Consider the following 16,141-nt stretch of genomic DNA (forward strand, 5'->3'; position numbering starts at 1 on the left):
TTATGTGAGGAACACCATGGGTCTGGGTTGCCGGTGATTAGTACCACAATGCGAGGAACACCATGAGTCTACGCCACCTGTGATTAGTACCACTATAGGAGACACTTCGAGTACCCCTGTCGGTGGGGGAAGCAGACGAAGAATACACCAGTGATTAATACTATTATGACGGGCCGGAGACCTGGATTTTGAACCCCTGTTTATAACAAGCATCATCGCAGAAAAGAAAGCACTGTGAATTTAATCCACTGATTGTTTTGGATTGATGGTCATTTTTCACCATCATTCGTTTAATATTTTAGTGAGTGGATACATTTTGAAGTTTTAATTTATCGTTTCATTTCGATGCACCTCGTACCATTAGGGACCGATTACCTAGGTGTTAGGCCCCTTAAACAGTAATCATCATAATCATCACACTTATAATAACGATTTCAGCACACATGTAAGACTGGAGACACTTTGACTATAATCACGATATTAACAGGTACGTTCATTTGCAAGCTTGCTTTTCAATTCGATTCCAAGACATTAACATTAAAAGGTGAATTAGTAATTGAAAAGCTTTTATATTCTGTAGAATATCTTTCCTCACTTCATCTTTAACTTCCCAGTATAATGTATGAGAGATGAATAAGAGTTCCTGGATTATATCTCCACCTCCTCTTTTTCCTACAGAAGCAACAGCTTGTTACAATATTTGAATTTAGCTCCGTCGTATCTCTGGGCAACATGTACTTGTTGTATGACTTACTGTTAAGGACCCCTCCCTCCTCCTCCTCCCCAATCCTTTCTGCTACATCCTCGCATCTATTTAAATTGACTCCTTTGTAAAGCAGGCCGTGCTTTGAGAGAGGTTTGTAGAGGAAATAAGAGCCGCTTCAGGGCTGCCGTCTTTAAATTCACTCACAGGTGACTTTGGAATTGGAAACGTGTTCAATTCATGCGACATCCACGATGCTGATACTCCCGGCGATGAAGCACTTACGTAGACATTTATTATGGTTTATATTTGTTCATCCAACAGGCATCACTCCAACCTTATATTATGAACAATTGTTGTTTATTGGGATGCACACTAATTTGATAACAATTGTGAGAAGAATAAATGCTCTTAAGAGCATTTTTTTCATTGCAGCCAATGGCCATATACATAAAGTAATTAGTGATACGATGAACTATACAGATGTACAAATACATGTGTACATATTTAATATGTGCTTAGTTCAGTCAAAGAAAACTTCAATTTTTTGCATCTAAGAGCTTTGTATATGCCACACTGCCGATGACTCGTGATACTTCTGGAGTCGGCAAAACTTGTGATGAAATCCATGCATACCGGGCGAGTTGGCCGTGTGTGTAGAGGCGCGCGGCTGTGAGCTTGCATCCGGGAGATGGTAGGTTCGAATCCCACTATCGGCAGCCCTGAACATGGTTTTCCGTGGTTTCCCATTTTCACACCAGGCAAATGCTGGGGTTGTACCTTAATTAAGGCCACGGCCGCTTCCTTCCAACTCCTAGGCCTTTCCTATCCCATCGTCGCTATAAGACATAGTGCGACGTAAAGCCCCTAGCAAAAAAAAATCCATGTATGGCAAAACGAGTTACTGAGTGTCTCAGTTTGTATCCACTCTTTGTCCACTCCGTCGTTGTTAGGGCATCAGTGACATAAAATTCGCCCTATATTTCTTATTTCTTCCACTTCCATTCATTCAAGAGTTCCCCATAGCTCGTAATTTAGTTTATAACACTTAGTTCCATATAATATTCCCTGTGCTTCGAACTTTTCAACATTTTCAAACGATCTTGCCCGAGATAGTGCAACATACAATTGGTCGTTGATTCCAATAAATAGACTGCCCACATTTTCAAGCGTTTTCTGCGTTTTATTAATGGTCATACAGAAGGCTGGTCGACTTAATACTGCACATTCCCGTCTGTACGTACGTAAGAAGCCTCCGTGGCTCAGACGGCAGCGCGTCGGTCTTTCAGCGCTGGGCTCCGTGGTTCAAATCCCAGTCACTGCATTTGAGATTTGTGCTGGACAACGCAACACTCTCCATTATCGTTTCATTTCATCTGTCAGTCCATTAACGATTGCCCTAGAGGAGTGCGACAGGCCTTGGCAGCCGGCACAATTCCAGTCCTCGCCGCAAGATGGGGGCTTCATTCATTCCATCCCTGATCCGGTTAATGACTGGGAAACAGGTTGTAGGTTTTTCTGTACGTACCTAGACGGTTTTCTCTTAGCAGTATGTAAGTTATTAGGAACGTTCTCCCATCTGTTAAATATATTCAGAAGCTGGAAAAGGTCAGAAAATCAAAGGGTGTATAGCAAAGAATAGTATTCTTCGAATATTGAATTTTCATGACCGCATTGTAATCGAAATCGACTTTCAACCTATTAGGTCGTGTTCCGTACATTTTAGTACGTGTTGAAGAGATGTTAAGTACAGAACAAAAATGGTCAACCGGTCACCACTGGTTTCCGAACACACAACCTTCCTATTTCGCATCGGTTGCTCTACCAAGTGAGCTATGGTGGCCTAGGCCATCTATGTTCTGTTGGAAAGGATCTAAACTACAGTCTTGTACTACTACCATCACAGCGTAGAGAGCGTTTAAGTCGCCCGATGAGGGCCAAATCAATGAATATTTAATTTTCACGACCGCATTGTAATCGAAATCGAATTTCAACCTATTAGATCGGGAGGTTGTGGGTTCGGATCCCACTGGTGTCCGGTTGGCCATTTTTGTTCTGTGCTTAACATCTCTGTCCGCCTCTGTGGTGTGATTAGCTGCCACTCCCGGAGGTCCGGGTTCGATTCCCGGCTCTGCCACGAAATTTGAAAAGTGATACGAGGGCTGGAACGGGGTCCACTCAGCCTCGGGAGGTCAACTGAGTAGAGGTGGGTTCGATTCCCACCTCAGCCATCGTGGAAGTGGTTTTCCGTGGTTTCCCACTCCTCCTCCAGGCAAATGCCAGGATGGTACCTAACTTAAAACCACGGCCGCTTCCTTCCCACTTTCTTGCCTGTCCCATCCAATCTTCCCATCCCTGCACTAGGCCCCTGTTCAGCATAGAAGGTGAGGCCGCTTGGGCGAGTTACTGGTCATTCTCCCCAGTTGTATCCCCCGACCCAAAGTCTGAATCTCCAGGACACTGTCCTTGAGGCGGTAAAGGTGGGATCCCTCGCTGAGTCCGAGGGAAAAACCGACCCTGGAGGGTAAACAGATTACGAACGAACGAACTTAACATCTCTTCAGCACGTACTAAAATGTACGGAACACGAACTAATAGGTTGAAAGTCGGTTTCGAATAGTATTCTTCCATTATCAAGTCTTAGTCGCTTAGCAACCTGCTAAGTACAGACTGTATTGCGGGTTAGGGTAAGCCTCCGTCTGCAATTATTGGAGTGATAGTTTAATGATTTGATCTTGAAAAGAAATGTATTTCCATTGACATTTCAATAAGTGCAAGGTTTTCCCTGTACTATTGAGACGGTTTGGAAGATTTTTGGTATAAACTGCACCTTTTATATCCCTCTGGTTTAAGAGCTTGAGTTTTGTGAAACCTACACGTTAGCGTTATATATATACATATATCTTTGGACAGTCTGTGTCAGGAGACATCAAAAAATGTGTGTAACGTGGCGCGAACAAATGTTTGATGGAAGTGTAACCATAGCAACTGTGCAGACAATGGATGGCCAGAAAACACTGCCTAGCAACCGTGCTGGCTATGTCTTCTGGCTGGTAGCCATCTGAAATTAGAGACCTTATAAGTGGGTTTTCGAACTCCGGAAGTATTGGACTGAGATATGGATCAAGGTGGAAGGGACAGAGAACTGCAGAAATACATATACACCAAGCAACATGGCAGAGCTCAATGACAGAGAAAGGTACAAGAATAGGATAGAGAGGTGCCAGTGAGGAAGACAAGAAGACACTGAAAATATCAGCTGAAGAACGGGAGAGAAAGAGAGTGAGAGAGGATGAAGAGGTTCTGGAAGGGGAAGAAGAATCCGAGGTCTAATTATTACCATCCATCTTCTAATATTTAAAACATTCAACATAGGTTCCCCTGACAAACAAAGGCTCAATATCTAAACTGTACTTCACAACATACGACTGAACTTCAAAACCCTGTGGAATCACTTTGCCCCGCCGTTTTGCGACCCTCAGGACGAGCCATGTTGTTTTGTTTGTACTGTGGAATTCCCAAGCGAAAGACTGTGTGCTTTAACAAAACGGTGGCTAGGCTGATATCGATTCGTATATTATTGACACGGGCAGGGGAAATTACTGGAGCTGCCGCCATGATCGTGTTCACGTCATGAATCATGCAATTAGAATAGTTGTTAAAAGTACAGATATATTTATAATAGGCAAGGGGATCTCTACTTCCCTCGAATTTATATTTCAATTTTCATTAAAAGGGAGTTGTTTTTATTCAGTTTATTTAGCGTAAGGTTTTTAGTGCGGAGAGTGTCCAAGAACATGTTCGGATGGCTTGGTACAGGTATTTCTATTTGACTCCCCTGGACGTCCTGCGCGTCAGAGTGTAAGATGATGATGATGGTGATGGTGATGATAATGAGGGAGGTAATTCACAGTTGTGGTTAAGTGGGGAGGTAGACCCTTATGGTAAAAAATTGACATTTTCTTTAAACAGGAGAGGTAATTCGTTATGGTCAAACATGGTCATTCCCAAGAAGGGGGGAGGTACTCCCTTCATGTCAAATATTGAAATTTTATTTAAAAGGGAGAGGTGTTCCGTTATGGTCAAAATTGGCATTTTCTTCAAAAGGGAGAGGTATACCCTTATGGTCAGAAATTGACATTGTTTTGAAAGAGAAAAGGTTCTACGATATGGTCAAAAGTTGACATTTTCTTTAAAGGGTAGAGGTACAACGTTATGGTATAAAATGGCATTTCCCAAAAGGGTACAGGTACTTTGTTATGGTAAAAAATTGATATGTTCTTTAAAGGGTAAAGGTACTACGTTATGGTCAAAAATGTCATTTCCAAAAAGGGGAAAGTTACTCCGTTATGGACAAAAATACATGTTTCCATGAAGGTGATAGATACTGCGTTATGGTCAAAAACTGGTATTCACTTAAAGGGGAGACGTACTCCGTTATTGTCCAAATGTACATTACGTATAAAGGGAAGAAGTCCATTATGGTCAAAAATTGGCATTTCCTTCAAAGGCGAGTGATACGCCATTATAGTAAAAAATTGAAATTGATATTACTGGGCGAGTTGGCCGTGCGATTAGGGGCGCGTGGCTGTGACCTTGCATCCGGGAGATAGTGGGTTCGAACCCCACTTTCGGCAGCCCTGAATGTGGTTTTCCGTGGTTTACCATTTTCCATTAAGGGTTACTGTAAAAAAAGGTTCTTTTGAATATTTTATGTTAAATATTAACAATGTTTTTTTTGCTATTTGTTTTACGTCGCACCGACACAGATAGGTCTTATGGCGACGATGGGACAGGAGAGGCCTAGGAATGGGAAGAAAGCGGCCATGGCCTTAATTAAGGTGCAGCCCCATCATTTGCCTGGTGTGAAAATGGGAAACCACGGGAAACCATCTTCAGGGCTGCCGACAATGGGGTTTGAACCCACTGTCCCCCGGATGCGAGTATTAACAATCTAGACCATTGTATAAAACAGAACTTATTCAAGAAAGAAATGTTCTTGACAATTTCTTTACAAAATCTAAAAATATGTAAGTGTTTGTGTAGATTTTGCTGACAGAGAAAAGGTGCGGATTCCATTTCTAAATTCTTGTTCGAATTCCATTTTTTAAATTAATCTTAGTAATCTTGTGACTTTTCTTTGGAATTTTGTTGTTTGTTAGCTCTTTAAACTGGAACTTGTGCTAATCGCATCCTCCTCTTAGTACAGCCTAAACCGTACTGACTGAATACTACTTGCTATATGCCAGGTTACGTCGCAATCTCGTGAGGTTACGTCATAAATATCAGATGTCATGTCACTCGCCATTGCCTTCGTGATGCTCAGTTCCGCCGCCAACTCAAAACAAAGGGAGAGCTTTTAGTAGCTTTCATCAAATCAGCCATTATCCATTCAAGATATTAAAAGATCTATGTAGTTAAATGTATGGAATTCATTGACTCTAAACATTTCTAGTTTTCTGGGTTGGGAAACCCAATAAGAAATGTCCTCAGAAATTAACCTTAACAGTTAAGGAGTTACAGAAATTTTTTCCGCTTTCTGCTGGGTTTTTAATAATAATAATACCCGCCTCTGTAGTGTAGTGGTTAGCGTGATTAGCTGCCTCCCCCGAAGGTCCGGGTTCGATTCCCGGCTCTGCCATGAAATTTTAAAAGTGGTAAGAGGGCTGGAACGGGGTCCACTAAGCCTCGGGAGGTCATCTGAGTAGAGGTGGGTTAGATTCCCACCTCAGCCATCCTGGAAGTGGATTTCCGTGGTTTCCCACTTCTCCTCCAGGCAAATACCGGGATGATACCTAACTTAAGGCCACGGCCGCTTCCTTCCCTCTTCCTTGCCTGTCCCATCCAATCTTCCCATCCCTCCACAAGGCCCCTGTTCGGTCTAGCAGGTGAGGCCACCTGGGAGAGGTACTGCTCATTCTCCCCAGTTGTATCCCCCCGACCCAAAGGACACTGCCCTTGAGGCGGTAGAGGTGGGATCCCTCTCTGAGTCCGAGGGAAAAGCCGACCCAAGACAACTGGATGTTAGTGAGATTCGAACCCACAACGTTCTGTATTTATGACGAACATCTCTACGGTTTATACTATAAAGACCCCGAACATTTAGGCAGTAATAGATCAGAATGCAAACATACTGAAGTGAGTAACGAGTATACTCTTCCCTGCACAACGGTTTATGCAAAACGCAAAGCATAACATGAGGGGTACGGCCCATTAAAACTCCTAAAATTCATGCTACCCTCTTTACATTACAAAAGAACGGGCTAGACCACACTTCCTAGTTACCAAATCAATCTGCATTTTAACTTCGATATTCATTATATTTTTCGAGTGAACGCCAACTGCGTTATCGGAAATCCTTAACAAGCTGAAATCGTACGACATGGAGTGTCGAATGACATTTTCTTTCCCCTTTCAAAAATTATGATTGTTCTGTTTGTTTGAAGCTCTGATCTTGTAATGGGGGAGACCGCAACTTTACCGCTAACAGATGTTTGTAAGAATCCATGAGGATCACTTACTACTTCCCACTCTCCCATACTGTTGTTCCTCATGTTCCTTAATTTTCATATCACATATGATACTTATCATAATTCAATAACTATTCAAAGCATTTGCATACAATTTTGCTTAGTAGTGCATTATAGAGTCGAAATCGGCTATAACGACACCGAAACGCTCGTTATAGCCAATAGTCGCACAACCCGATTTTTTTTCTTGCTAAAAATGTCATCTGTATCAACAAAAAAAGTGAAACCAGTAATCACATATGGACTTCATTTCACATGGGAACATCTCACTAAATTTAATTTGAAAAGTATCGGGAAGCTTAAGGCTACATTTCTGAAAAGGGTGTTTTTTGTCTCTAAGTGGGCACCATCAAGATTGGTCGATGAATTATGTCGAGAACCAATGTTCTTGGAAGACCTGAGATTCAGCCTGTCACCACTATCTACGACGCCTTATCAAGAACTACTGCAAGATCATTATCGGAAGAAAGCACAGATTTGGAATAACTTTTACTCTTCTGTCGCTATGATCAGCAGAGAATAGGCAGTTACCAACTACGAGTTACGTCATCTTGTTATTAGATTTGCGGTACACGGTTTTCACCATAAAGTCTGCCACACAACCAAGTTTCATGCACCTACCGTGAAAAGTGTATGCTCACTCTGCGATAATACTTGTGGTCGATACCATCTCGATGAGTGCCCGAAGAGGAAGTCCTTGAAAGAATTATGCGACTAGCTCAAATGAAAAACCGGGCATTGTCTAACTTTTAACGAACAGCACTACGCTGACGAGTTAACAGTCCAAAGTTCTAGTGCTAGAATGACCAGGCCGCAGACAGCCGTGAGCAATCCTCAGCCCTTATTCTGTTGAATAGCTCGAATGCTATGATGAACCAGTTTATTACGTACCAGTAGTATCAGGAAATTTATAAGCCAGAGGAATGGCATGCTAAAGAGTAAAGCTATCTAACTTCCCGCCAATATTCAGGCAGGCTGTTACACTCGGTACGACCGTGCGAGTTGGCCATGTGGTCAGGGGCGTGCAGCTGTGACCTTGCATCCGGGAGGTAGTAGGTTCGAAACCCACTGTCGACAACCCTGAAGATTATTTTCCGTGGTCTCTCATTTTCACACCAGGCAAAAGCTACGGCTGTACCGTAATTAACGCCAGGTCCGCTTCCTTTCCACTCCTAGCCCTTTCCTATCCCATCGTCGCCATAATACCTATCTGTATCGGTGCGACGTAAAGCAAGTTAAAAATAATCGGTAAACAGCAGTAATCCCATCTATCGGACATGACTGGCAACAGAAGAAACAAAGCGCATCACAACAAACAATGGTCAATGACTCAATGTCATGTTATTGAGCTTTCTGCATTGTAGGCCTTCACATTTTGTTTTCTTTCGACTCTGTGATATTAAGGCGGCTTACGAAGTTATTTGTAGCGTACACTGTAGTTCCTTCTTGTCCGACTTTACATACTGATATTCATTAAATTCTGTTTACCCACTTTCTCTTGACTTGGCGCTGATATGGACTTGGCAACAAAAATTCAAATTCATGAATATCTCTGTTATCATAGCCGGTACGGTAAAAATGTATAAGACTTAAATGATCGGAAATTTAATACTATATAACTTTGGTAATGTAGTATTTGTCGATAGGACCAACGAGAACACAAATATTTAACAATTACATTTTAGGCCTTCCCCTAAACTACCATTCCACTACGCGTGAATAAAATGATTCATGCCCTAGATTGTATCGACTTATTTCCCGACTTTGTACACCGATTTTCATTAAGATAGGACCACTGATAACATAAACATTTGAGAATTAAAATTTAGGCTTTCCCTAAACTACTGTTTCATTCAGCGTGAAAAAAATTATTTATGGCCTAGATTATAGCGACTTATTTCCTGACTTTGCATACCAATTTTCATTAAGATAGGACCACTAATAACATAAATATTTGAGAATTAAATTTTAAGCCTTCTCCTAAACTACCATTTATCTCAGGGTGAATAAGATTATTTATAGCCTAGATTGTAGCGACTTATTCCCGGACTTTACATACAGACTTTCGTTAAATTCTCTTCAGCCGTTTTCTCGAGATGCGTGTACAGACAGACAGACAGACAGACAGACAGACAGACAGACATTATGGAAAATTAAAAGGTGCATTTCCTTACTACTATAGACACGAGCTTTACAAAAATAGCATCCTTTTTAAATTCTGAGCAATACACAGACAAAACTCTTATTTTATATATATAGATTTCTTGTAATATATAACCATTGGCTGCAATAAATTCTATAATTAAAAATGTCATCTGTACTTTTTTGGTTGCACACTAAAACGGTTAATTAACAGAATTAAGTTAAATCTCTAGAAATGTAACTGAAGGAAGTACTGTATTTATAGAACAGTATATTTATAGAGTAGGATTGCGAGGAAATTGTAGAAATCATTCAGTGTGATACACACAACTCCTTTGCGAGGTTGACGTTTCTTTCCCAATTTTCTAATCGCAATATTATGTGTGACTTTTCTACAATATTGAACACTTTCCTTTTACTTTGTGACGTCGTCACAGTGATGCTCGCCTTGACTATTTAACAGAGTGATTTGAAATCTGTAATAATAAGCGTTACATTGTTGTCAGCAATCCCCAAATACGTAACAGACAAAAATCAACATTGGACGTTATAGCCGATACGTCGTAATAAGCGACGTCGCATTAAGCGAGTTTTTAAACACACTGTTTATATAGGATTGAGACGGGACCGCTATATTTCGCCGTTATATCCAGTACGTCGTTAAAAGCGATGTCGTAGTAAACGGTGTCGACTGTATTTGTATGAACAATATGTTCCAGACTCTTTTCTTTATGTGTAGTAATTTAATCTTTCTAAAACAATTAATACTGTAATGAGTAGAAAATTTTATTTTCTATAGGGATAACTTCGATATTCTAGAGTATGTTGTTAATTCAGATCATTAAAATGTTTAAACTAAAGGGGCATATAAATCCTAATTAAATTGTATTTGAGTGCCAATGTAATTTCGTTGCAAAAGTTAATATGCATACTTGATTTTTTAACTCGTGGGTAACTGCTTGGATTCTTAAAAATTTGATCATTATTTAATAAAGGATCATGCATTTATGAATTGCTTTCCGAGAGCGATATCAATAATTCATAATTATTTAAATGCTACTTCTATGAGTGTTGTAATATATGTAACTTTCCTAGTTGTAGGTTTTAGTCTATGTTTATATTTCTCCTTGTTTCAGGTGAGTGATGTGATGACAACTTCTTTGATGGAAACTGAATATTCGGTGCAGTATAACTCATTACAACATGGTAAATATTCATCATATATGTATTATTTAGTCGTGAACGGTTACAAAATTTTGAAAAAACTGTGCTACAGCTGGTAAGCACTTCATCCTTCTGCAGTTTGAAAGCAAATCATCAGTCGAAGATACTTAATCATTCTCGCCTATACTGTCAACAGAGAGAAAAACAATAAAACAGATTGCAAGGGAAATCTGAATGAACTCTTATCAAAACCTGTCCCGAAATTTCCTGAAAGATAATTGACAATCCACGTGCAAAATTATCGGACACTCGACTTTGATCTTAAGGTCCAGATATCGAGAGACAAAAGTCGAGGTCCCGATATAGAGACAGAAATCTCAAGGAGCGAAGCAGCAGAAGTTGGATTTTGAACGAAAGACAGTTGGCATTGTGTGTCCTCCATTTACGCCACTTGCTAGGCACGGAAGTGAAAAAATGCTGCTATTAGCTCGTATATCTCTCGGAGTATATATCGGTGTACCATGTGGCCCTCAAGCCCCGTACTTTCAACTTTAAGTGTCTCGCATACACTAGTGATGAGTGGGTTGCCTAATCGCTGGTTTACAAAGGAGCGCTACAACGTGCTCTATTTCGGATCAGAAACAAATAGCAATCTTTTCACTACACATTTTCTGTAACAGGGTGCATTTGTAAATACGCCAAATATGCAGAAAATGAACTTTATTCTTTAATTTATACACGTACAGACATACAATTCTAGTAAAAAGTTTCTTGTATGTGGTACGTGCCTTGAACGATCCATTAGCTCTTAATTGTAACTCTGTTCGGCGAAATACGCGTATATAAGGCAGGCAGCTATTTGTAAACTCTTGTGCATACCGTCCGCGAGCTTCGGCTGCATTTTGGCAAGATTCTTCAAAGATTAAAATTATGTCTGTGTATTCATCGTTGTGAACACACCAGTCATTGCCGATATGTTGAGAGCAATTGTACCAAATATCAGCGTTCTATAGAGCGTTCGGAAAGAGGTTTACTAACGGAAGGGGGTACATTAGACGTTAAGCGCTCAGGAATGTACAGTAAGTGGCCGGTTGTTATTTCTCCGTATTCTGACGTAATACCCCTGTGAAAATCTGTTATTAGACATCCCATCCATCATTACTGCATGCAGGACACTTACAAGCAGAACGTACAGCGCTGGTGGGCCACCAGGTGTACTTCAAAACTTTTCATCCTAAATTCGCTTCTCTATGTTAGTGTGCATGGCTTTCCTTTAAGTATCCAACCTCTTGCAGAAGCTTTAAGATGGGTTTCGCTATATGATTAAGAGAAACAGGTTCCAAAAGAAGTAAGATCAAAAATGAACGCCGTAAGTGTGCTCTTGTTTAGAGTAGAGCTGACTTGATCATGATACCAGTTCTCCAGTTCACAGTATTTTACACTTAGAAACTTACAGAATCCTTGTGGAAGGTCGTTTTGCTTCATGACGTGTCTAGACCATCGATCGTATTGCTAATTTTGAAGAGGATTGGAAGAAAATTACGAAGATTCCACTGACTATTATGTACGCCGTATGCGAATATACTTTGGCCTTACAGAATGGAAATAGAAATGCTAGGTAACTGGAGTGAAACGAGCCACTCAAATCGTCAGTTTATCAGCTTGTGGTCTTACGTTAAGTGTTCAACTATTCAAGATTATGAAAGCAGATATCTTAACTTCAGGTTTCCGCTCCTTATTCTGTCCAGATAGTTAACATATTTGTGTAGGAAGTCATTCATCACAGCTCAAGGCTGCTGTTTATTATCGACTGGAGAGTGCAAAGGATGAAAGGTTTGAGTGAAACTATAGATGAATCACCTGGGAGTTTTAGGGGTTTGCATGTAAATTATTTTTGTGATATTCAAAATCAGCTTATTTGTAAATGAGTTGTCAATTTTGCTGAAAAATTATGTTGTTGTTGTTGTTTGAGTCATCAGTCCATAGACTGGTTTGATGCAGCACTCCATGCTACCCTATCCTGTGCTAACCTTTTCATTTCTATGTAACTATTGCATCCTACATTTTCTCTAATCTGCTTGTCATATTCATACTTTGGTCTACCCCTACCGTTCCTACCACCTACACTTCCTTCAAAAACCAACTGAACAAGTCCTGGGTATCTTAAGATGTGTCGTATAATTCTATTTCTTGTTCTCGTCAAATTCAGCAAAATCGATCTCCTCTAACCAATTCGATTCAGTACCACTTAATTCGTGATTCGATCTTTCCATGTCACCTTCAGCATTCTTCTGTACCACCACATTTCAAAACCTCCCCTTACCTTTCTTTCTGAGCTTGTTATCGTCCTTCACTTCCATACAATGCCACTCTCCAGATGAAAGTCTTCAGAAACATCTTTGTAATCCCTATATCAATGTTTGAAGTGAGCAATTTTTTTTTTCTTAAGAAAGCTATTCCTTGCTTGTGCTAGTCTGCATGTTATGTCCTCCTTACTTCTGCCATCGTTAATTATTTTACTACCCAAGTAACCATATTCATCTACTTCCTTTTAGCCTTCATTTCCTAGTCTAATATTTCCTGCATCACCTGCCTTCGTTCGAATGCACTCCATCACTTTGTTTTGGACTTATTTATTTTCATCTTGTACTCCTTACCCAAGACTTTGTCCTTACCATTCAGCAATTTCTCTAGATCTTCTGCAGTCTCAGATAAAATAACAAAATCGTCGGAAAATCTCAAGGTTTTCATAGACGGATTGTGACTCCCTTTCCAAATTCCTTTTTGATTTCCTTTACTGCCTGTTCTGTGTAAGCATTGAAAAGGAGGGGGGGGGGGGGGCAAACTGCAGCTTTGCCTCACTCCACCTGGATTGCTGTTTCTGTTTCAAAGTTCTCGATTCTCATCACTGCATACTGATTTTTATACAGATTACAGATAATCCTTCGTTTTCGGTACCTGATTCCGATCACCTTCAGAATCTCAAATAGCTTGGTCTAATCAACATTGTCAACTGCCTTTTCGAGATCTACGAACGCCATGTACGTGGGCTTGTATTTATCAATATTCGATCCTCCAGGATCAGACGTAAAGTCAGAATTGCTTCACGTGTTATTACATTTCTTCTGAAATAAATTTGACCTTCTCCCAACTCAGTTTCAACTTGTCTTTCCATTCTTCTGTAAATAATACGTGTTAAAATTTTGCAGCCGGTGCGGGCACACTAAATGGAATAACCTTGCCACGCTGGTTTCTCCTAAAGCAGTCAGTAATTCGGAGGGAATGTCATCAATTCCAGGTGCCTTGTTCTTATTTAGGTCTCTCAAAGCTCTGTCAAATTATTAGCTCAAAATTGGTTCTCCCAGTTCATCAGCATCAGCAGCCTCTTCTTGTTTCAGAACCGTATCATCTACGTCTTCACCTTGATACAACTGTTGGATATGTTCCTGCCATCTTTTTACCTTGTCTTCTTTCCCTAGAAGTGGCTTTCCATCTAGCTCTTAATATTCATACACCTACTTTTCCTTTCTCAAAAGGTTTCCCTTATTTTCCTCTATACATCATCTACCTTTCCTAGGAACATACAATCTTCAACAACCTCGCACTTCTCCTTAAGCCATTCTTCCTTAGCTGTCCTGCACTTCCTATCCACTTCATTCTTTAATCGCCTGTATTTTTTCTGCCTTCTTCATTTTTGCATTCTATAACTTTCGTCGTTCATCAATCAGGTCTAGTATATCCTGAGTTATCCATTGCTTCTTAGATGATCTTTCCTTTCTTCCTAACGTTTCTTCAGCAGTCCTAGAGATCTCATTCTTCACGACTGTCCATTCTTATTCTGTTGTGTTTCCTTCAGACTTTTCATTTACTTTTCGTGCAACATGTTCCTTGAAACAGTCCGTCACAATCTTTTCTCTCAAATTGTCTAGATCCCATCTCTTTGCATTCCTTCCTTTCTTCAATTTCTTCAACTTCAGATAGCATTTCATAACCAGCAAGTTATGAGCAGAGTCCACGTCTGCTCCTGGGAAAATTTTGCAATCCAACAAACACCTGGTTTCTGAATCTCTGCCGAATCATAATGAAGTCTATTTGATACCTTACAGTGTCTCCGGGTCTCGTCCACGTATACAGCCGTCGTTTGTGGTGTTTGAACCAAGTATTGGCAAGGACTAAATTATGATCAGTGCAGAATTCAACCAGCCGAGTTCCTCTTTCGTTCCTTTGTCCCAATCCGAATTCTCTTCCTTGGCCTACCACTGCATTCCAACCTCCCATCACAATTAGATTCACGTCGCCTTTTACATATTGTATTAAATCTTCTATCTCTTCATATATTCTTTCGATTTCATCATCATCCGCTGAACTAGTAGGCATATAGACCTGCTCTATTGTGGTGGGCATTGGTTTGGTGTCTTTCACTATGCTGGTCGTAGTAGCTTGCCCGCTTCCCTATTTTCTTCTTCATTATGAAACCAACTCCTGCATTTCCCATGTTTGATTTCGTGTTGATAAATTGGTAGTCGCCTGACCAAAAATCCTGTTCTTCCTACCAACGTACTTCACTTATATCAACTACATCTAACTTTAGTCTATCCATCTCCCTTTTCAGATCTTCTAACCTACCACAACGATTCAAACTTCTAACATTTCATGCTCCGACTCTCATCTTCCTGATGATCGCCCGCTCTCGTGTAGTCCCCACCCGGAGATCCGAATGGGGGACTAGTTTACCTCAAGAATACTTTACCGGGAGGAAGCAATCATCAGTACATCATTCATACAGAGAGAGCTGCATGTCCTGGGTAGTTAGTTACGGACGTAGTTTCCCGTTGCTTTCAGCCTTGTAGAAGTATCAACACAGCTAAACCATGTTGAGTATTATTACAAGGTCATATCAGCCTATCATCTCCACCGCCGCCCTTGCAACTTCCGAAAGGCTGCAGCCCCCCTTTTGATGAACCATTCGTTAGTCTGGTCTCTCAACAGATACCCATCCGATATGGGTGCACCTGCGGCTCGGCTATCTGCTTAATTGGGACACGCAAGCCTCCCCACCGCAGCAAGGTCACATGGTTTGTAGGGGAGGGACAAATGATACACAAAAATATATCATAAAGCCCTAAATTTTAAGTTTCAAAAGTAAAGAATCTTTCATTAAGTACAGAACTATATAATTTACACTAAAAAATTTTCTGTTGAACTCACAGCTGGTCCTTATTATATTTATATTTTTACAAAATTCTACTCATAATATCTTCTGTACTCTCACCGGGAAATGGTGTGATTCAATCCAATCTCCTATTTCCATACTTACAACTTCCTCAATCATCCCTTCCGAACTTAAAACCATATCTATCACACTACCCCCCTTCTCCGTAACATATGTCAATTTCCCCGTCCTGTCACCCTCTATCCACCCATTCAGAATATACAAATTTCCCACAGCACACATCTCTAGGAGCTTCTCTCCATAACTATTTGTAATTTTGTCCTCACTCCTTCTACTTTCCAACAAACACATTCCATCCTCCCTACTATAAACTGGGCTCTGTTCTCCTATTCTCGCGTTCCAATCCCCAAATAACAACATATCCTCCTC

The 16,141-nt window shown here is 40.5% G+C and overlaps 1 protein-coding gene across 1 annotated transcript in view; it reads left to right on the plus strand.

Annotated features, from left to right (window-relative positions):
• LOC136885912 (calcium/calmodulin-dependent protein kinase kinase 1) overlaps positions 1–16,141 on the plus strand; it is an 890,523-nt gene that overhangs the window by 507,508 nt on the left and 366,874 nt on the right. The gene's annotated exons all lie outside the window — the stretch shown is intronic.

This window comes from Anabrus simplex, chromosome X, assembly GCF_040414725.1.
Source record: "Anabrus simplex isolate iqAnaSimp1 chromosome X, ASM4041472v1, whole genome shotgun sequence".
Taxonomy (NCBI): Eukaryota; Metazoa; Arthropoda; class Insecta; order Orthoptera; family Tettigoniidae; genus Anabrus; species Anabrus simplex.